The sequence below is a fragment of the Furipterus horrens genome, unplaced genomic scaffold (assembly GCF_987537825.1).
Source record: "Furipterus horrens unplaced genomic scaffold, mFurHor1.1.pri manual_scaffold_7, whole genome shotgun sequence".
Lineage (NCBI taxonomy): Eukaryota > Metazoa > Chordata > Mammalia > Chiroptera > Furipteridae > Furipterus > Furipterus horrens.
This window is the reverse complement of record NW_028327177.1, coordinates 65991171-66014313: the sequence shown is the minus strand read 5'-3', so window position 1 is coordinate 66014313 and position 23143 is coordinate 65991171.

The following is a 23143-nucleotide window of genomic DNA, read 5'->3' as shown; positions in this document are numbered from 1 at the left end:
TCTCATAGGTATGACAGACATTAGTCAAATCTGTCACACAAATAAGTGGGATGGAGAAAAATGAGGTGTTGTGAAAGAGATAAATACACATAGCCATTAACCTTGGGTGTGGGGAGGAACAAGCTAGGTGAAGAGGTCCCAGGTAAGGAGGAGGTAAGTGGGATGGAGCAGTGAGAGAGGAGAGTGAGATGAGGGGGAGGGAGGCCAAAGGTGACCTTGCAGGAAGTAGTGGGCTACTTTATATGGCTTCAGTTTCTTTATCCTTTGAGCAGTGGGAAACCATGAAAGGATATTAAGCAGAGGGCTTGGTGTGAACAATTTTCTTTTTGAGAAAACCCCCTCTGCTGGGGCTTAAGAAGGGACCAGGGCAGCTGTGTGGATATGGTTGCCAAGACAGGAGATGCTGGTGATTTGGACGAGGGGGTGAGTTTGAGGATGCAGAGATAAGGACTAACTGAAGAGATGGATTTGAAAGTCATCTAAGAGGTCAAGAGGGCTCGATGTGTCAGATTAGATGGGGAGGGGGAGGGCTGGGATATGACCTTGTGCAGTTAGTAAGGAGGACATCATTCACAGAGAGAGCAAGGAGGACTCTGTGCAGGGAAAAGTAGATTGTCTGGTCTGGTGCACACAGGAGGTCGAGAGGGCCTGGAGCTGCCCTAGGGAAGGGTCAGGTGGCAGCCAGACATGAGATCGAGACCTCAGAATAGAGGCTTGGGCAGCAAATACAAATGGGGATCAAGACAACCCCATGGGAATTTAACCCATGGTGTAGGTAAGACTCAGCATGAAAATATGATGCAAAGTAAGAAAAGGGCTTTAGACTGAACCTCAAAGAAAAAAACTCACAATATCTCACAACCAGGAAAAGGGCAGAGCTCTGGGTGTGTCCTCTCAAATGTGTGCTTACCACCCTGGTTTGTCATTTTCATTTCCTTACTTAGGACATGGTGACGTTTTCATTGACACATGGATGGATACTTATACAAATTTCACATAGAAAATGTGTTCTGCCTTTTCTTTTTTTGCACAGATAGATATACACAGAAACTTACAAACCTCACAGTCTTGTGAATATGTATTAATTGACATGTGTAGACAAAATCCTTGATTGTTATTTGATAATGTAAGTAATAGAAGTTTAAAAAATAAAGCCTGATAGTTCCAAATGGGGTTTAATCAGTTCAGGTTCACATTTTTGGCAAGAAAATTTCAGTCAGTGTGTCCTCTGTGTCTCCCAGTGTCTGTGCCTCTTTTCACAGCACTAAGATTCCTCAATGGTCTCATCCTGACTCACCCACTACACACTTTCCCTTCATCCCAACCTGATAGTTTGAGCAGCCTTTGATAGGCATGGCTGAGAAATAATTGTTGGTTCTGAGTTGGCTTTGTGACTGTTTACAGCCTACTGTATGCATTACATAGGTACCTGTAAATGTCTGTAAATGTATATTTGAAATTGAATATATTTTAAACAAATTTGATCTTTTAAAGTAATTTTATAAAACATCTATATTATTTCATACCACTTTTTATAAATAAAAATTTATATTGGATTTGGTTAAAGCAAGATCCACCATCTCTCAGACCTTCATACTGTCATGGACTTACCTGCATTTAGAGCAACTGATTCTGATAATTGATATTGATGGCAATTCATCATTTGAATTTAATGTAGTTCTAATAAATTAACAAAGAAAAATCATCAGATATTAGCTATACATTTGAATGCTCTGGCTACATTGAGTTTTTAAAAGGTGCAGACTCTTCTTTAAGCATATTTTTGAATAAAGTAAGCTTTTGTTAAAATTGCAAGGAAAGCAGAGAAGGAACTGAACTGTGTTTCACAAGACATAAATGTAGCGGATTTTGATGGTGATATCAGATATCCTTTTCTACACTGGATGGGTCACTGAAATACTGAAGATGCTGAGTAGACCTGACATGCAAACATAGGCACACATTCGGAAGCTGGCAGAGTATGGTATCAATATGCCTTGAAGAGCTATTCTAGACCAAACAGAAGCACCTCAAGATAGAGGTGGTGTCCAGCTGTCAATTATGGCTGTCAGTAGGATTTGCCCTGAAGTCATTACAGCTGGCTAGTACTGTTATGCCAGCATAAGATTACTGACCAAAGCCTCAGGCTTTAATAAATTCACCAACATTGAGTGGATGCTTTTTGCAATGTAACTCCCTCCCAAGCCAGATGTGCAGTGGAATGAACAGTGCAAGAGTCCTGCAACCTTTTCTATGGTAGAGTGAGGATCCTATGCCAAATAAACATGATGTTACCCCCCATAAATTAATCTGCAGAAACCTCAACAGAAGGTTAGAAGTGCAGTGTCAAACAGTAATGCCTAGCTGCTTCCTACTGGGAACTGAAAGGAACAGCCAAGACTGCAAGATTTGCAAATGGATAAGCTTTCTCTGGCAAAAGCTGAGAGCCAGCCAGAGGTCAGCGAGGTATGGGGTGCAAATTGCTTTCTTGCAAAGTGGCTGGCTCTGTAGATTTAATTAAAATCCCAACATGTGCATTTGCCTGGGGAACTATAGGTTAAAATTGCAACATGCATACTCATTTATTATCTATTAACATCATAGTTTCAACTTTAAAAAACACAAGACTATTCAGAACTATTCTCAGTAAGACTGTAAAGATATGCATTCATTCACTGTTAAAATTGACTGCCTGCTACTGCTGCAGGTGCTGTAGATAAAGACTGACTGCCTGTGCTTAGAAGTTATCATCTGGAGGGCACCATGCAACCACAAGCACAGAGACCAATAGATAAGATGCTTTTGTGTAAGGATAACAGGAAAGGAAGAGAGGGTACTGGAACCAAAGCTGAGTTGAGGATGGACAGGAGGACTTTAGAGTGTTGTTGGTCAGTGAATGCTCCTCTGAGAACATGTTGCTTGAACAGGACAGAAAAAATGAAAGAGAAACCAGCTGTGAGATGAGCTGAAGATAAATAAACAGCTAGTATGAAGGATCCAGGGTGAGGACAAACTCAGTATGTTCAAGAGCTAGAAAGAAAACACCCATGGGTTTGAAAGGTCATTGCCAAGGAGACAAAGGAATCAGCTGAGGCTGGAGGTGTTGGGCCCACATGCGCCATGGTAGTCCTTCAATAAATGTTTGTCATTGTATTGTGTCCATTTAAGCAATGGAGATCAAGAGAAAAGCTTACATATCCTAAAGCATAGAGAAAATTATGGTCATAATGATGTATTGATTTCCAGAGAGCTCTTTAGCTTGAGAATTATGGATCATTTTGCAGTGTATGTATTTTAGATCATTGTGAATGTAATTTAGATCAGCTTTGAAATGCAACCTAAAGACAGTGGTATGTGAGGACCAATAACAGACCAGAGATGTTTTTGTGTGTATTTCTTGTTGAAATCTTTATATTTGAAAATACTTTAAAATAATGCTATTTTAGCTTATCTAATCAATTATGTTTAGCCATACAATTTTCATTTTAACATTTTGAGAGATATAGAAAAAAATATGTAGACATAACATAGCAAACAAAGAACATGACTTAGTGTTCATGGATTCTGAGTTTGAGTCCTTCTGTAGCAAGCCCATGGACCACCTTCTGAAGTAGATGCCATACCTGCCCTGTTTTGATCAGGGTTCTAAGGATATGCATGTGCAGAAAGCTTGGTTTCTGTGGTTCCCAGCTTCAATGTGTGTGGGGCTGTGTCTGTTTTATGTTGTCACATCCTGACCATGTCATGTTCCAGTACTATAAGAAGTAGGTAGCATTGGCCAGTTAAGAGTTTAGAAATATGAATGACTAGTCTAGCAGAATGATTCACAAATGCTCTGGGGACACATTTAGAAGTATCAGTGTCCAGACCCTTATCCCAAACTAATTAAGCCAGTTTCTTGGATTAGGCCTGTGCATTGGTTTATTATAAAAAGTTTCCCAAGTGACTTCAATCTATAGCCAGAGATGAAAACCCTAGTCTGACTCAAAGGAGTTTAATAATTCTCAAAAACCTTTAGGATAAAGTTGGTATGGCTTTAATAATCTTACAGTCTTTGCATCTGACATCATCTGGATACTTCTTTTATTATTTCATTAGAAATCAGAACATATGTTCCCAAAGGTAAATTCAGTGGAAAAGTCTTTTTTTTTTTTGACCTTCCTTTGTTTCTTCCTTTTTCCTTCTCTCATCCTTTGCTTTTTTAAAAGCATATCTTCCTCTAAAACCTAATCTTAACATTGATAATTTTTTAAATCTATGAAGGAATAGTCCATGGAATTAAATGTAAAGCTTCCTATGTGCCATATTTAGAAATTAAAATCTAATTCTAAGAAATATTAAGGTTGTTATGATAAAGACATATATAAGACTCTTCAAAGTGTATAAAATCAAACACTTGTAATTGGGGTTGGTGCAGAGAAAGGGAAGAAAGTTGTAGACTACAGTAATTGTTATAACTGAAGGATATTTACAGCTTTGAACTTCCAACCCCGCATATGAGCAGGGAAGAGAAAAGAAAACAAGGTATTTGTATGTACCATTTAGTTGTTATTCTTAAAAGAACAAACTAACTTGTCAGAATAAAAAAACCTCCTTTCAAGCACTAAAATCTCTGAGTTTATCAGACACACAAAGCTTTATGCACTACACAATTGAACATTGTAACTAACAGTTTTACCAAAAAATGCAGGTAAACAAATCAAGACAGTTTCTTATATTAATATTTCATAAAAGTCACCTTTTATGACACTAGTCAGTGTGCTTAGCTGCTATTTTATATAACACCTTGCTCATGACCTTAGGACAGTGTTAGCCACATACAAAGAGGATATTATTCCAGGTGGCAGTGGGAGGAGGGTGTCCCTGAGTTCATCTGAGAGCCACACCCAGTAATAAATTAGGAGGAAGTGTGTCAGATCACAGTTCTGCTAAAAAATGTGAAAGATTGGAATTTTATCTTTCATCCTATACCTACCCTTTTAAGTTATCAAGTGGTAGTATTATTATGGCACAGTCTTCAGGAGAATATTAACAGTTTGAGGACTGTACTGAAATCATCCACCCTGATGCCTTAGATGAATCCTGACTACAGAATAAATGATAGTTTAGTGAATGCTCCAGAATGTCTGAGATTGTTCTTAATCAGGCTCTCAGTTAGATGAAACAGCGCACCAGTGACTGCTAATGGACCAGTTGTTCACATTTGCTTGTTCCTGATATATAGAAGTAGGATTTCAAAGAATTTGGAGAAAGGCCTAAGAAAAATTACATAAGACAGACTGAATCATTTTTTAAAATTTAAGGCTTAATAATGTATTTTTTACAATTAATGTTGAGAAATCATGTAACCATTTATAAAAAATGGCTTGCAAAAATAACTAGAACGAAACCACTTGGTTTAGGTTATTTAATCCAGTGAATTAAAACATGAGGTTTAATAAAATTAATTTTTCCTAAAAACACACCTTGTTATTCCATTTTATAAGTATATATTTTGAAGGGTTTTTTTGTATTGGAGGCATGAGAAATTATTAAAGTGAACCTCCCAAGATCAAATCTCAGTTATTATTTGCCATAGTGTATTATCTATTGGATCTATACAGTGCACACCCCCTTCTCTAGGGGGCACCATTCACACATCATAGTCTGCTCTTAGAACCAGAGCTACTAGAAGCCTCAATGGCAGAGAAGAATGAATGCCCATTGCTGACTCCATGTCTAAAATTTGAGTTCCCATGTCCTGTTTTTAAAATTCTTAATAGTCTTACCTTATACTGCATAAATATCTGTTTCTTTTATTAATAAATGAAAATGAACATTGAGTAACTTAGACACCCAGGAAGATGAGGCTGGCACGTTTTTTCCTCAGCTTAGCACAACACATCTCTAAGAGGTGCCTCTGGATCTGCAAAGCTTGCCGCTTCACCATAGGTCACCCCCTGCCTTTCAGTGTAATGCCTTTGAAATGTGCCTTTCCCAAAAGAGGTGAAAACATAGCATGCAGAAGGGAGTGTGTGTGTGTTGTGGGGGTGGGGGGGTACGTCAAAGCCATACCCTGACATTAGCTCTCACTGGGCAATCTGAAGACTTTCTTGTTCTCAGCTTTCCGAAACATGAAAATTGGGGCAGACTGACTACGCTGCTACCTGACATACAAAGTGCTTTGAGCTCAGGGGAAAAGGCTGTCTTTAAAAAATATCAGTGTTTTGAATTTATAGTCTAAGTCTCTCCAAAAATACTCTGAATACTCTGGCAAATTATGTGATTCCCATATGTGATCATTCAACATGGAAACCACTGTGACATTCAAAACATACTAAAATTCTCCAAATTATACTAGTCTTTTCATACACACAGCCTTAACTATTACATACCTTCCATTTTATTCTTGATTTACAAAGAAAATGGGAAGTTTTGGGAGAGAAGATGTGATTTTCATTAGCTTTGAAGACTTTTAAAGTGGCATTAGTTTCAGTTCGTTAGGTCTTATCATCACATTAGCATGTGGCATCCTGAGAAGAGGTGCCCTGTGGAGACCTCCCATGGACTTCCTGTAGTCTCACTACCTCTGCCCACTGGGACTCCATAAGGGATTCCATTTTTCCTTTCACAGAATGAACCAATGAAAACAGATGGCATGTAGAAACCAAGTTTACCCAAACTTTTCCTCTCCCCCTTTCCTGGTTCCTTCAATGAATGCCCTGGCCAAATGCTATCTCAACTCTGAATAATTCTGCATTTTTCAGGGCTTGGTAAGATAAGAAAATCATACCTCACTGGGGTCCCCACTGGGCTCCTAACAAGTTCTGAGCACAGGGCTTTTGGTAAACTACTTACTTCAGAACAACTTAGGGTAAATTTCTTGGCCTTTTCCAACACTGTTACACCAGAACTTTTGATGGTCAGGCCTGAGCATCAGCATTGTACCAGGTGCACCCAGGTGTTGTGAGAAGGACTTGAAGGGACTCTGGAAGGTGTCTGTGCTATGGCAGATGAGTTCACATGGCCTGGGAAAGAAGGAAGAAAACCAATGGGTGGGTGGATGGATGGAGAGATTTGGAGACCATGCACTTTGATGCAAATCAAGACTAGTTGTTTGGAAGGGCCACAGTCAAAACACTCATCCACTGAAGTTGAGAAAATATTCTTTTGCTCAGAAGTGTAATACTATTCTACCCTATTATCATGTCTCGACCAAAGACCCTACAGTTAACTCCACGTTGCTGTTTATATCTAGTCCAAAGTCTTTTTGGCTTTCTGGGCTATTCATGGCCTTTATAATGAACATGGATCTCTTCCAAAGAATGTGACTGGTTCTGATTGTTGAGTTCCACATTTAGTATGTCAGACCTTGTGCGAACAGACTCCTCACAAGTGTTGTTACATGTACCGATTCACCCATCTTTCCCACCTCCTCAGCCAATGGAGTTTTATCTTCCCTAGATTGGGCAAAGGAGGAAAGAAAAATAAGTTTATTAAAGTATGTAGAGACATACACACATGTGTCATTCTTAAATTCACAAGGTACCTGCGGATTAAGGCCAGATAGACAAAGTGGGAATGCAGAAAAACATTACCAGTAAAATCCCCCAGGTCTGTTCCTCTCCCTGTCTCAGACACACACACCCTGCACACTGACCTCAGCCCTCTTGTCCTCTCCTTCCCTCCCATTTCCTCACCAGCTGACTTGTCTGTTCCAGTCATGTTTGCCTTAGTAGGATTTTAAATGTACATGCCAACTCTTCCATGAATATTTGTTTTTTTATTAAATGTATTGGGGTGATATTAGTTAATAACATTATACGAATTTCAGGTGCACAACATTATAATTGGCCATCTTGTTTTCTTCTATCACCATGTGTGTGAATTCCTTTACCCACTCTGCCCTGCCTCCACCCAAATAGGCTGCTTTTAAAGCTTTACTGTGACTTTAAAGTGAACACAGTTCCTCCTGTTCAGGAGGGATAGGAGACTGTCAGGTGTGTTCCCAGTTCCTTGGCATCCAATGGGTCCTCACTCAGTGGCTGGATGACTCTCACTACAAGCGGTGTCTGCTTGACAGGTGGTTCTTTCCACCCTATGAACACACACAGGCTGTCTTTAGAATCCACCAGACACACTGAGGTCAGTTCTCAGCTTGAAATAACATCAGTCCAAGGGATCTACAGATGCGTTGTGGCCACATCCAGTGAATATAATCAGGCTATAGTTGTGACCAAATGTGGTTTCTAATGCCAAATGGTGAGAGTGAAAGGCTTATGGCTTTTGGGTTTTGTTCTGATTTCACATGCTTGGAATTCAACAATAAATGGTTTTTCATCATTGATCAAGGTATATATCCTTATTAGGAACTTAATTATAAATATTTTTTACCTTTTACGAAGTGAATTTTGCAACTGAATTGCAGCAGACCAGGGTAATCTCACATTCAGTGTGTGATTAGAAGATGAGACAAGGCTTTCAGTTTAGATGGAGGCATGGATAAGCACACAACTGCAGCAAAAATTACTAGACTACAAACACATATCACCCAGATTTGTCAGAAAATCAAGCTATATGGAAGTCTGACAACCAAGGATTTAAAGAAGACACCTTCCTCCAGATGGTAGAAGGGGTGGAGATGCGGAATGGTGTGGAGAGGCAGAGGAACAGGCAGTCCCACATTCACATGTGGTTGTTAAAAATCAAGAGAGATACCTCGGGAGTGAGGGATCCCAGTCCCAGACCAGACCACCTAGCCCAGGGTTCCAATGCCAGGAATATAAGTCCCCATAAGTTCTGGATATGAAAACTAGTGAGGGTTGGGGCAACAGAAGAAACTGCAGGATTCTCAAGAGACTCCTCTTAAAGGGTCCACAACAGACTTCAGACTCACACAGACCCATTCCCTCTGGGATTCAGCACCAGGACAACAGCTGGAAGGGTACCAGTGGCATACAGGGAGAAGGGGAGAAAGGTAAGTGGCTTGCAACAGGGAAATTGCCAGGATACAGCTTCTTCCTGTGCAATCCCCAGAGGCCAGAGAGTGGCATTGTCCCCTCTCTGAGCCTTCTCCCACACAGAGTCACAAAGCGGTGAAATGTGTTTCCCTGCCCCACACAATTTACAGGTGCCTTTCCTACAATAGGCCACACTACTAAGACAGGTAGTCAAAAAAGCTCTACCTAACACACAGAAACAAACATACAGAGGCTGCCAAGTTAAGTCGACAAAAGAATATGGCCCAAGTGAAAAAACAAAGTAAAACCCCATGAAAAGAACTAAATGAAAGAGAGATAAGCAACCTATCAGATGAAGAATTTAAACACTGATTATCAGGATGCTTGAAGAAATCATTGGGTACTGCAACAGCATAAAAAAAGACCCAGGCAGAAATGAAGGTTGCACTAAGTGAAATAAAGAAAAATCTATAGGGAACCAACAGTAGAGAGGATGAAGCTGAAAATCAAGTCAATGATTTGGAACATAAGGAAGAAAACATTCAATCAGAACAACAAGAAGAAAAAGAATTAAAAAAAAAAAAAGAATAAGGAGCCTCTGGGACATCTCTAAATGTACTAACATCCGAATCATAGGGGTGCCAGGAGGAAAATAGGAAGAGCAAAAAATTGAAAGCTTATTTGAAAAACTAATTAAAGAAAACTTCCCTGACTTGGTGAAGGAAGTAGACATACAAGTCCAGGAAGCACAGAGAGTCCCAAACAAGTTAGACCCAAAGAGGACCACACCAAGAAACATCGTAATTAAAATGTCAAAGGTTAAAGATAAAGAGAGAATCTTAAAAGCCATGAGAGAAAAGCAGAGGGTTACCTACAAAGGAGTTCCCATAAGACTGTCAGCTGATTTCTCAAACTTTGCAGGCAAGAAGGGACTGGCAAGAAGTATTCAAAGTGGTGAAAAGCAAGGACCTACAACCTAGGTTACTCTATCCAGCAAAGCTATCATTTAGAATGGAAGGGCAGATAAAGTGCTTCTCAGACAAGGTAAAACTAAAGGAGTTAATCATCACCAAGCCATTATTATATGAAATGTTAAAGAGAACTATATAAAAAAAAGGTCAAAATTATGAACGTTAAAATGGCAACAAATTCACAACTATCAACAACTGAATCTAAAAAACAAACTAAGCAAACAAGCAGGACAGAAACAGATATGGAGATCATGTGGAGGGTTAGCAGGGAGGGGGAAGAGGGAGAATGGGGGAAAAGGTGCAGGGATTAAGTACAAATTGGTAGGTACAAACTACACAATGGGATGTTAAGAAGAGTATAGGAAATGGAGAAGCCAAAGAACTTATATGCATGACCCATGGACATGAACTAAGAGATGGGATTGCTGGAGGGAAGAGGGGTACTGGGTTAAGGGGAAAACATTAGGACAATTGTAATAGCATAATCAATAAAATATGTGTGTTTTTTAAAAAGATGAAACAGTGTTTGACACAGGAGGTATTGAGCTAGTACTTCTTTAATGAGTTATATTGTCAAAGATTAAGACACACTTCATGCCTTAGAGTCAAAAAGTGAGAAATATTATCAGAAATCCCTGGCTACTGTGCCTCAGTGGATCGAACGTCGGCCTGCGAACCAAGTGTCACTGGTTCGATTCCCATTCAGGGCACATGCCTAGGTTGCACACCAGGTCCCCACTTGTGGGCATGTGAGAGGCGCCACACATTGATGTTTCCCTTCCTCTCTTTCTCCTTTCCCCTCTCTCTAAAAAAACAAATAAATAAAATAAAATAATAAAAATATTTAAAAAAATATTATCAGAGGTATTAGTCAAGATGCTAATGAAACCAACCCAAAGAGCTGACCACTTCATTTTTTTTTTTTTTTTTTTTTTTTTTGGAGAGAGAGAGAAGGGAGAGAGAAAGAGAGGGAGAGAAACATTGATCAGTTCCCTTCCACATGTGACCAGACTTGGACTGGCCCACAACCAAGGCAGGTGCCCTGACTGGGAACCAACCTGGCAACCTTTCAGTTCACAGGCTGGTGCTCAGTCCACAGAGCCACACCAGCCAGGGCAAGAGCTGACCATCTTTAATAACAAAGACAGAAATTGTGTCCAGAATGTTCTGTCACATTCGGAACTTCCTCAAACATATCAAGTACTGAGACTGGAAATTAGATGGATCCCTTTCAGACTTGCTATCTCTGTAAGATTTACTGAAGTTTGGAAATGTGCCTTTAAATAGCCCCAGAAGTTTGCAACAATAGCAGTGTTCTCTCTTTGTGTTACCTGGGCATTCCATCTGCATATTTTTATTCATCCTTAAATTGTGTTGAAAAGCTGTTATAAATATGTCTTGGACTTCTGGCCAAGATGGAGGCATACACAGACATGCTGTGTCTCCCTTCACAACTAAAAAGGAATACAACTACCTCAAAACTAGAAACAACCAGAAGTTCCAGAAAATCAAAGTATATGGAAGTCCAGCAAACAAAGATATGAAGAAGAAATACTCATCCAGACAGGTAGGAGGGGCGGAGCTGGGGCAGAGAGGACGCGGTGTGGTGGCAGCGGCAGGCTGGCAGAAAGTGCAGTCACACGTTTTAAAAAGTCAGGAGGGACACCTGAGGAGTGTTCCCAGCTCCACACAGGACCTTGCAGCTGACGGTTCCAGCACTGGGAAAAATAAAGCCTCATTGCTTCTGACTGTGCAGACCAGTGGGAGTTGGGGTAGAGGCAGAAACTGCCGGTCTCTCAGCAGAGTCCTCTTGTTTAAAGGGCATCCATGGCCTAGAATGTCCACAGACCCACGCACTCTGGGAACAACAACCAGGGCAACAGCTAGAGAGGCACCAATCCTTTACAGAAGTGGAAGAAGTGCCTGGAAAAGGGGCGAATGCTGGGCAGGTGACATTGTTCTCTCTTGGACACTTCCCCCACATACAGCACCACAACATGGTAAAACAGGTCACCCTGTACTGATGAATCCCTAAGGCTCTGCCCCTTACAACATAACAGGAGCAACAGCTCTACCTAAGACACAGGCAAACAAACACAGGAGCTTGTCAGAATGAGGAGACAGAGAAGTATGGCCCAAAAGAGGAAATGGATCAAGGTTCCAGTGGGAGAACTAAGCGACAAGGAGATAGCCAACCTAACAGATGATGAGATAGACCACCTAACAGATGCAGAATCCAAAACACTGGTGATAAAGATGCTCACAAGCTTGACAGATATGCTTGAGTATGGCGATGCATAAGGGAAGAAGTGAAGGCTATGCTAAGTGAAATGAAGGAAAATCCACACAAAACCAATAGTGAAAGGAAGGAAACCGGGGTTCAAATCAATGATTTGGAACATAAGAAAGAAAAAAAGAGTCAACCAGTGTAGAATGAGGAAGCAAGAATTGAAACAAATAAGGAAAACTTCCCAAATTTTGTGAATGAGATGGACATACAGGTCTGGGAAGCACGGAGGGACCCCGGTGAGTTGGACCCAGAAGGAACCACAGCAGGATGCATCATGATTGAGATGCCAATGGTGAAAGATAAAGACAGAGTCCTGGGGACAGCAAGAGAGAGGTGGAGAGTTGCCTACAGGAAACTGCCTATAGAACTATCAGCTGATTTCTCAGAGGACACTTTGCAGGCAGGAAGGGACCGGCAAGCAGTATTCAATGTGATGAATGGCAACCTGCAACCAGGATTACTCTATCCAGCAAGGCTGTCATTTGGAATGGAAGGGCAGATGAAGTGCTTCCCAGACAAGGTGAAACTAAAGGGTTTCATCATCACCAAGCCGTTATTATATGAAATGTCAAAGGGACTTACTTAAGAAAAAGATCAAAACTATGAACACTAAAATGACAACAAACTCACAATTATCAACAACTGAATCTAAAAAATAAAGACAAAATCCAACTAAGCAAACCAAATTAAGAACAGAATTATAGGTATGGGGATCATTTGGAGGGTTATCGGCTGGGAGGGGAAAGGGGGAGAAATGAGGAAATAGTGCAGGGATTAAGAAGCATAATTGTTTGGTACAGAATAGACAGGGGGAAGTTAAGAATAATATAGGAAAGGGTGAAGCCAAAGAACTTATATGCAAGACCCATGGACATGAACTAAGGAGGGTGGGATTGCTGGAGGGAAGGAGGGTACTGGGCAGAGGGAAGCAAAGGGGAAAAAATTGGAACTACTGTAACAACATAATAAAATATACTTTAAAAAATATGTCTTGTATACCAATTGGACATTAATGAAAACATAGAGACTTCTAACTCAGCCCTGCGGCCAGTGTGCTATGATGGCATTGCTAGAATTGCAAGTGGCATTCTGGAAAGGCTGTCGGGCTTGATTCCAGGCACTGGACACTGGTTTCACCTCCTAACGTTCCTATCACTGGCGTAGCCTCATCAAGTTTTCTTAAGACTATGTTCTCTGGGAAATTCAAACTATTAATCCCACAGAAAATTTCAGGTTCTTGCTAGGTCAACATTTCCCTTGTGTGAAAGTTCTGAATTTCTGTTTTGAACCTTAAGAATGCCCAGCTACTTTTATAAACTCATAGAACCTCAGAACTGGGAAGAAACCTTACAAATGACCCCGTTTTTCAGAAGGAGAAACAGGCACGGGAAGAACAGATCAGAAGCTGGGCTTTGCCTGCATGAACTGGGGATGTGTCCACACACTATCCTGTCATCAGACTCTGGACTGTGAAGAGACGCCTTATATCTGAACACTTACATTTGAATGCAGAAGGGCCTGGGACATGGAGCTCTGACCTACTCTTCACATAGCTTCATATGCGATGAAGAAGACCAAGTTTCAGCGCCATGGGCCTGGCCAGATGACCCTTCAACCCTGGTTGGAAAGGAAATGAACACCTACAGTAGTACCACTCCAGTGTGGTCCTTAGACCAGCAGCCTGGATGTCTCCTGGGAGCCAATGAGAAGTACAGAATTCAGAATCTGCATCTTAACAGGATCACCAGGGATCTGTAGGCAGGTAGAAGTGCTGTTCGGAAACAGTCTTTTAAAACTCCCCTGTGCATCACCATCTCTTGGAGGAGAGAGCCAGGCCCCGGCCCAGACTCTGTAATTCCTAAGCCTCAGGAGGGCCTGGAATTCTGCATTTTTACCAAGTTCCCAGATGGTTCTGAGGAGACATTTGGTCCAAGACACTTTTGAGAAGCTCTGCTGTACGGGAACTATGGCCCTGTTGCTTTTTCTACAAGGAAGGTACTGGAGTCATACCCTTGATCATCTGTACCCGCTCCTGGCAAAAAGCATTGAGAGTGAGCCCTGGGGAGATATTTTCAAATACAAGTTCTGACTTAGTCTAATCAATGTAGTCACTTTGAGGCATCTTCCAGTCCTATGTTGTTCCCAGTAGCACCAGCAAGTAACTTGCAGGAATGTTTTTTGAGGATTTTGAGTCTGTTTTTAGGAGCCAATAAAAAGTATAAGGTTGGTGCAAATATAATTTACAATTTCAAGGTCTGTTTTAAAAATAAAAAAAACCATGATTATGAAAATGTTTATTCATTAACATTAACCTCCTTTGCTTCCTAGAACCTCATTCCATCTGTCAACTAGCTTATAAATGCCATGCTTGTAAAATTCTTTAGGTTTTGAAGCAAAATATGAATCCAACTCATCTGCAACCTCTTCTCTTGATGTCAACCTAAGACCATCAAAATGGTTCTGTAGTCCCCAAAACAACCGATAATCAAAAGGAACAAGGTCAGGAGAATGTGGAGGATGAAGCAATGTTTCCCAACCAAGCTCTTTCAAGAAATTTTTGGTGAGTCAAGCTGTGTGAGGACGAGCATTATCACGATGGAAGATGACACCCTTTCTGTTGACTAAGGAAGGTCAATTTTGGTTCAAAGCTGCTTTCAAACAACAAAGTTGTTCACAGTAAAGATTAGCAGTAATTGTTTGATTGTTGTCTAACAGTCCGTAATGGACAATTTCTTTCATATCCCACCATACACTCAACATGGTCTACTTTGGATGAAGCCCTCCTCTTGGTTGTTGAACTCTTCTTCTTCCTCAACTGATCCACAATAGGTGGCATTTAACATTAGGGTAAAGGATCCACTTCTCAGCATCTATAACAAGCCTACCTAAAAATGGTGCCTGGAGGTGTCGTGAAAGCAATGATTCACAACAGGCAACAAGCTGTTGCATATTTTCTGGAGACAGTTCGTGTGAGACCCATTTTCCATCTACTGAAACCTTTCTGATCCTTTTCAGTTGGCATGGCATGGTTGTATGGGCTATGTTAAATTGTTCTGCAAGTTTCCTAGAGGTAATGGTGGGGTTTTCTGTGACAACAGCTTCCAACACTTTGGAATCAAGTTTTTTTGAATGACCCTCTTTTGGCTCATTTTTTAAACTGAAATCCCCATTTTGGAAATGGGAAAACCACCTCCTGCAATTTCTTTCAGTCACTACATCATCCCCATAAGCGCTCTGAATAGACTTTGCTGACATACTTGCATTGGCACCTTTATGAAACTCATCAAGTAAGACATTTCTAATGTGGTCTTTACATAGGACAAACATGGGTGCAAATATTGCAGATGATTAAGAACAATACTTTGATAATCTGAAAAAATAAGGTATAAATTAGTCACTGTGACATCAAAAAATTATAAGAAGAGGCACAAATTTAATAAATACTATCTAAAACTTTCTTTTAAAAAAGTCAGACATTACTTTTGCACCAACCTGATATTTTTGTCTGCTGATTTTTTATAAAGAATTCTTAATGTTTTTAAAATACAGTAAAAATGAGAATTAAAAATGCCGGTTACAGTTAAGCACTGGGGGATGAGTTGAGCCGTGTTCTTGCCAGCAGCATGTCTATGTGATGTAAGAGTTATGCTGGATGGAGTGGCAGAAACGCAGACTGCCCTACCTCACTCTGCTCCAGCTCAGGGAACCAGGGATACAGACTAGCCTTCCTCTGGTATGAAGCTTAAAGTGCAACCTAACTCAAGTTCGAGAGTTCACTTTTCCAGAATCAGCATCTTTGGATGTGTGGTGTCAATAGTTAAGGGGAGGACCTGGGGGAAGCTAGCTGAGGTGTGACAGATATGGGAGCATTTGTAACCACTGTCTAACCACACACAGTCCAACCAAGTGTTAACATGAATCTGATCTCTTATATGTCATGAGCCATGAGTAAAGAATTTGAGAGTCATTTACATCAAATGGTAAGTTTCTGAACTTCTCAGCAAATAAACTGAAGTTTGCTTTCAGTTAAGTCTTTTACTATTATTTAAAAAAGTGGCTGAATCACCATGAATCAGAAGCCAAATGAAAACAGTGCAAAGCATTGCTCACCAAAGCACAGTTGTCCCTGGCTTGGTCTCAGTATACAGCTGTGTGGGCACACCACATCCCACAGGACTCATGTGAAGCTGATGTCAGCATTCCTTAGAAGAGGGTCCGTAATAGATGTGCGGCCAAGAGTGAGAAGCCTGTGACCTCACCAGACAGACAGGACACCTAAGGCTTGTGAACATGCCAGACTGGCCCTGTTCCTTCAGTGTGACACCACTGGGCAGTGGGCTAGAGTAAAAAGTGTCAGGATACCTGTGGCTGTATGGCCCTAGACGATGCACTTAACTTTTACCCGTAAGTAGATCCAGTAGCACCTGCATCAGAGGGGCCTAAGGATTAAATAACATGACACATGGAAATGTGGCAGGCACATAGTATTTACTCATTTAGGTTTTCTCAGTATTTTTCATTTCAAGCCTTTGAGTCAGAACTGCTGTGTGATGACCTGTTCAGGACGCTGGGAGAATGAGTGGTGTCAGGATGGTCTCATGCAGGAGGAGACTGTCCTGGAAATCTGTCTACCAGCTAATGGACAAGCAGACCTGTGTAACTCCCACGTCTCTGTGGAACTTCAATGTCATTTGAGAAAATAGAAAAATAGTTTCTTCTAATTCTTACCGTCTCTGAAGACTTGGCAAAATCCACCCCCTCTTGGGTGCTGTTATTCCTCTAAACTGTTAGCTCATTCAACTATTAATTCATTCAACTTACTTATTAAGTGCCTACTGTGTGCCACACACTTGGGCTACAGCATCAGGAAAGCTGCTCCATGGAAGTGACACTTAAAGGGAGACCTAAAGGATGGTTAGGCTTTCATCAGACAAAAATGTGGGGAGGAGGCCAAGAATAATTACAGTTCCTCTTTCCTCTGAAAAATGTAGGCCTAGCCCCCTGTGAGGGGGAGGGAGAGGGGGTGTGTCAAGGCTCCTAGGGGATGGAGAAGGTGTGAGATGTCATGCGGAAAAGGGGTCACAGGAACACTAAGCTTGGGGACACAGATTGCCAGTCCTGGGGGGCCTGCGGTTGGCGAGGATTTCGTACAGAAAAACTGACATATCCAGTGTTGACTTTTTGAAGGCGATTGTCAGCGGCTTGGTGACAGGACACACAGGCCAGGTGCTGTGCTCATTCCAGAGTTAGGTTTGACCTTCAGACATACTTGGCTTATTTTTGAATCATTAGTTTGACATGCTCATCTCTTGCGTTCATTCTCCTTCTCTTCCATACCTTATAAATTAGTCAGCTTGGGAATCTACTCTCATTCTTCCCATGGAAACAAGTATTCAACAAAACTTTTCCGGCTGGCTCCAGTTTCCCACCTCACGTAAATCCTGAGACTCTGGTGGGAAATAGGGTGGACACATCCCTACCCTCGAGGAACTTTTCATTTAGATCAGATGGGCAAACACACAGGGCATGAAGAAAGGGACCCGGAAACCAAACCGCACACTCTCTGAAACACTGGTTAGATCTGCTGAGGCAAAAGGAAGCCCCTACCTGTGTTCCTCAGAATCAACCAGTATCTCCCACCTCCCTCCTTCCCTCCTCTGGAGATTTACCATTAAAAGTAAAATGTGAAATTTGAGAATTGGTTTTCAAGTCAGGGTAGGAGCAGAAGCCACGTTGAAAGGCACTCCTTACCCATCAAAGCCGCTCACCTGTTGGCTTTTCTGAGGTGGAAACAACATGGCAGCTGGGCTTTACCAGCAGTGAATTGCGTGGCTTCTGTAGTGAAAGTTCAATGTGGTTTTGAAGACCAGTGGCAGCCACACAGAGCCCTTCCCCAACAAGGGCCAGCATCCCATTTCCTGTGCAGATTGATAGGTTCTGACTGTATGGAGAGTAATCAGGTTACGCTGACCGTGGCCTTAAGGATTTATGTCTCTCTCAGATGAAAGCCAGCTCCCTCTGCCTCCAGCAACTGCCTCCATAACAAAGTTAGCTTGGTGACATTAAAGCTTTCCAGGTGCCTTTGTCCTGCGTTTCCCTGAAGCTGCTGCAGAAAGAATTGTCAAGACACTGCTCCCCAGTGATATTACAAAATGATGCGAGAAACTGAATAAGAAACTCTTACCCTAGAGTCCTCACTGCCCTCTGCTCTTGGGTGTCTTTCCCCCGATTCAGGGAAGGGGGGTATTGGGGAGATCCTTATAATAAGTTTATCTGGCAGAAAGTCTTTGCGCTTTAGCTGGATGGACAATAGACATTTGCTTGAGTGATTCCCATGTTGACAACAGCCCTAGTCACCAAGTTCTGCGTAGCAGGCTTACCTTTGATCAGAAGAGAGATCTACCTGATTTAAATACTTTAGCTTAAAACCCCTTTGGGAGACTAGCAGGTTCTGTTGAGAGGACATTGTAGCCTTGGTCTGTGCCATGCTGGCATGCCCCGGAGGACGAGATCCCAACAGAGCATCCTGCTCCTCACCATGTTGCCTGTGCTTGGTGACTCTCTGGCTCAGAGTGTCATTTTACTCTGTGGTTCCCATACCTGGTAATGACCAGGAAGGAGGAATTCCCATGGCGTTGGGTCCATCAGTGAGGTCACAGCGGAGGTGGTTCTATCATGCTTAATGATGGGTCGGCCAGAACAGCTGTGCAGTGGGAATGAGTCATTACTGACCTCAACCTACCTCAGAGGAACTGAATCTGCTCTGGGGCTCACCTCACTGGCCAACCAACTCCACCAAATTGTTATCTACAGAATTTCCTGTGATCAAAGCACCAAATAACTGCAATTTGGTCTGCACCTTTCGTTAATTTTGTCTATCTGTTTTCCTCTCCTGTCACAATGGATTTTGTAGGCTGATAGTTTAAGTTGCTGGAGACTATTAAACTAACATACAGCACAGGCAGCAAAAACAAGTCTCCTTGAAGAGCCTGAGCGTTAGGGTTGAGGATGGCGTTATACTGCCACCTTGTGCTCAAAATTCATCTGCTTTTAAAGTTAAAGGCCATCAGTTTTTTTACACATTGAATCCCATATTGATTAAAGTCACGAAATGAATGGGTATGAATAAGAGATTATGAAGCAAAATAATTTCATCCAAAATATTTTTGTCCAGAACAATTATCTGGACTAGTTTTTTTAAAGAGTCCCAAACAGAAGCCCTATAACCTTGCTCAGGGCCGAATACAAGTTCCCACTATAAATGAAATTATATAAAATTGGAGTGGGGAGTGTATTGCCTCTTTTTCAGGAATACCACACATTAGTATTAAATTAGAGTCTTGGTCATGATTGTACAGCAATGCAGCCAATGATGGAGTCTGTTCTAAAACAAACAAACAAAAAAAATCCCCACCTTCTGCAGCTCATCTTAGTAGGGTATCAGTGCCATATAAATGTGAGTGCAGGTACAATGCCTGGTTCCCCTTTGCCCTGTGATGACTAACCCATCGTATATTTACACATGTGGTCTGACAATGGCATATTTTTATGCTTTGAAGAAATAATATTTTGTAATTGAATGCAATTTGATTGAGGCAGGTAAGAATAGGATTGAGAGAAACAGGCATGAACACATCAGGAGAGATGCCCCCAAATTGCTCACATATTTCTTTTTTTTTAAAGTATTTTTAAGTATTATTTCATTGATTATGTTGTTACAGTAGTTCCAAATTTTTTTCCCCTTTTCTCCCCTCTGCCCAGTATCCCCCTTCCCTCTAGCAATCCCACCCCCCTTAGTTCATGTCCATGGGTCTTGCATATAAGTTCTTTGGCTTCACCCTTTCCTATACTATTCTTAACTTCCCCCTGTCTATTTTGTGCCAACCAATTATTCTGCTTAATCCCTGTACCATTTTCCCATTTCTCCCCCTTCCCCCTCCCAGCTGATAACCCTCCAAATGATCCCCATATCTATAATTCTGTTCCTATTCTGGTTTGCTTAGTTGGATTTTGTTTTTGTTTTTTAGATTCAGTTGTTGATAGTTGTGAGTTTGTTGTCATTTTAGTGTTCATAGTTATGATCTTTTTCTTAAGTCCCTTTGACATTTCATATAATAATGGCTTGGTGGGATGAACTCCTTTAGCCTTTACCTTGTCTGGGAAGCACTTTATCTGCCCTTCCATTCTAAATGATAGCTTTGCTGGATAGAGTAATTTTGGTTGTAGGTCCTTGCTTTTCATCAAATTGGATACTTCTTGCCAGTCCCTTCTTGCCTGCGAAGTGTCTTTTGAGAAATCAGCTGATAGTCTTATAGGCATCCCTTTGTAGGCAACTCTCCACTTCTCTCTTGTTGCTTTTAGGATTCTCTCTTTATCTTTAACCGTTGGCATTTTAATGACCATGTGTCTTGGTGTGGTCCCCTCTAGGTCCAGTTTGCCCAGGACTCTCCGTGCTTCCTGGACTTCTATGTCTATTTCTTTAGCCAAATTTGAGGAGTTTTCCTTCATTATTTTTTCACATGAGTTTTCAATTTCTTGCTCTTCCTCTTCTCCTTCTGGCACCCCCATGATTCGGATGTTGGTACATTTAAAGTTGTCGTGGAGGTTCCTAAGCCTGTCCTCATTTTTTTCAATTCTTGTTTCCTCATTCTGTACTGGTTGATTGTTTATTCCTTATGTTCCAAATCACTGATTTGAACCCCGGTTTTCTTCCATTCAACATTGGTTTTGTGTAGATTTTCCTTTGTTTCACTTAGCATGGCCTTCACTTCTTCCCTATGCGTTTGTTGTGCTCAAGCATATCTGTCAAGCCTGTGAGCATCTTTATCATCAGTGTTTTGAGTTCTGCATCTGTTAGGTTGGCTATCTTCTTGTCGCTTAGTTCTCCCACTGGAACCTTGATCCTTTCCCCCTTTTGGGCCATACTTCTCTGTCTCCTTATCTTGAGAGGTGCCTGTGTTTCTTTGCCTCTGTGTCTTAGGTAGAGCTGTCACTGTTGTTACGTTGTAAGGGGTGGAGCCTTAGGGATTCATCAGTACAGGGCAACCCATTTCACTACTTTGTGGCACTGTGTGTAGGGGAGGGATCTGAGAGGGAACAATGCCATTTGCTCAGCACTTGCCCCTTTTCCAGGCACTTCTCTCATTTTCGCATAGGACTGGCGTCTCTCTAGCTGTTGCCCTGACCATCGTTCCCAGATTGGGTGGGTCTGTGGGTAGTCTAGGACCATGGGGGCCCTTTAAATAAGCGGACTCTGCTGAGAGACTGGCAGTTTTTTCTCTGCCCCAACCCGTACTGGTTTTCACAGTCAGAAGCAGTGAGGCTTGATTTTCCCTGTCTCTGGGACTCTGAGCTGTGCAGTCTGGTGAGGAGCTAGGAGTGCTCCCCAGGTGTCCCTCCTGACTTTTTAAAATGTGTAACTGTGCTTTCTATCAGCCTGCTGCTGCTGCTGCTGCTGCTGCCACCAGCACACCGTGTCCTCTCCACCCAGGCTCCACCCCTCCCACCTGTCTGGATGAGTGTTTCTTCTTTATATCTTTATTTGCTGGATTTCCATGCAGCTCGACTTCCTGGAACTTCTGGTTGTTTCTAGCTTTGAGGTAGTTGTATTCCTTCTTAGTTGTGGAGGGAGACGCAGCATGTCTGTCTACGCCTCCATCTTGCCTGAAGTCTAAATTGCTCACATATTTCTGCTGGTAAGAATTCATTCTGGAGACTCAGAAAATACCTTACTTGATAAAGAAATTAGCAGAAGACACTATGGTCCTCAGGGCAGTAACAGTTTCACAGACTTAGCAGCCTTGGGTTATCTTTGCCTGGTTGACAAAGGGCACAGTGTGTGGTCTGGAACATGCCTCATTGTGGCAGACCTGTCCTTTCTGGGTTATTTACTTCCCAAACACTGTGCCCCCTGTCTTCTTATTTTTCCCCCCTCTACTGCTAATCCTGAAAGAAGCCTTCCAGCCATATGGAAACACATTGTCCTCTGCTCTGCTCAAAATAAACCAAGAATAGGACCCAGAGCACTGTGTCTAATCTCAGAGAACCCACTACATGAGGGTCCAGTCTTGGGGAAGAGGCCATTGCACTTCTAGGAAAGCCCTGGACCATTCACAGAAGGCCTTCAGTCTCATCGCCACCCTGAAGAAAGAACATGGAAGTCACATATGTGCATCTACACATGGGTGTCAATCCATCTACATTCAGTGGGGAGGGGCCATCCAGCTACACACCTGGAGGTCAGTCCATCTGCTCACATGGGGAAGGGGAAGCCCAGCCACACACGTGGGCAAGGGCAGATCTGTCTCGATTTTAGGTAAGCCACCAAAATTTAAATAGGCAATGACCAGAGGAGGAACTAACTGAAGAAGTATGATAACAGAAGTCCTGAAAAAGAGAGTGGGAGAGAAGAGTAAACAGAGCACAGACCTCCTCTAAAATTGGACTAATCCCCTGGAGGTATACTGTGAGCTCAAAACCATATGCGTGAGGCCCCTCCTAGGGCAGTTGCCCCTGCCCCATCCCCACCCTGCTGGACTACCCAGCCACACAGGAGCCTTCAGGGAGGTAGAAACACCCTGGGCCTTGGAGATTACAATATATCTGACTCAGAAACTTGTCCCAGATAATGATAATTCTTTTCACTGTGAGATTTTTGTCTGCAATGAGAACATTTGGAAAAAGTATTTCTTTTAATCGCTTTTCAGGCAATTCTAGTTGAAGGGCAGTTGAGCCAGGAGTTCAGACACATTTTTTTCTGAATTACAGCCTTTATTCAGAAGCTCACACTAATCAGCTTTTATTGTCTCTTTCCCTACATTGTTTTGATCGACCGGCACCTCACACATTTTATTATATTCTATTAACCTCCCCCATGGAGAGAAAGATGGAGAGAGGAGAAGAGAAATGTACCAAAATGAAGAGGATGCTACAGACCCCACAGT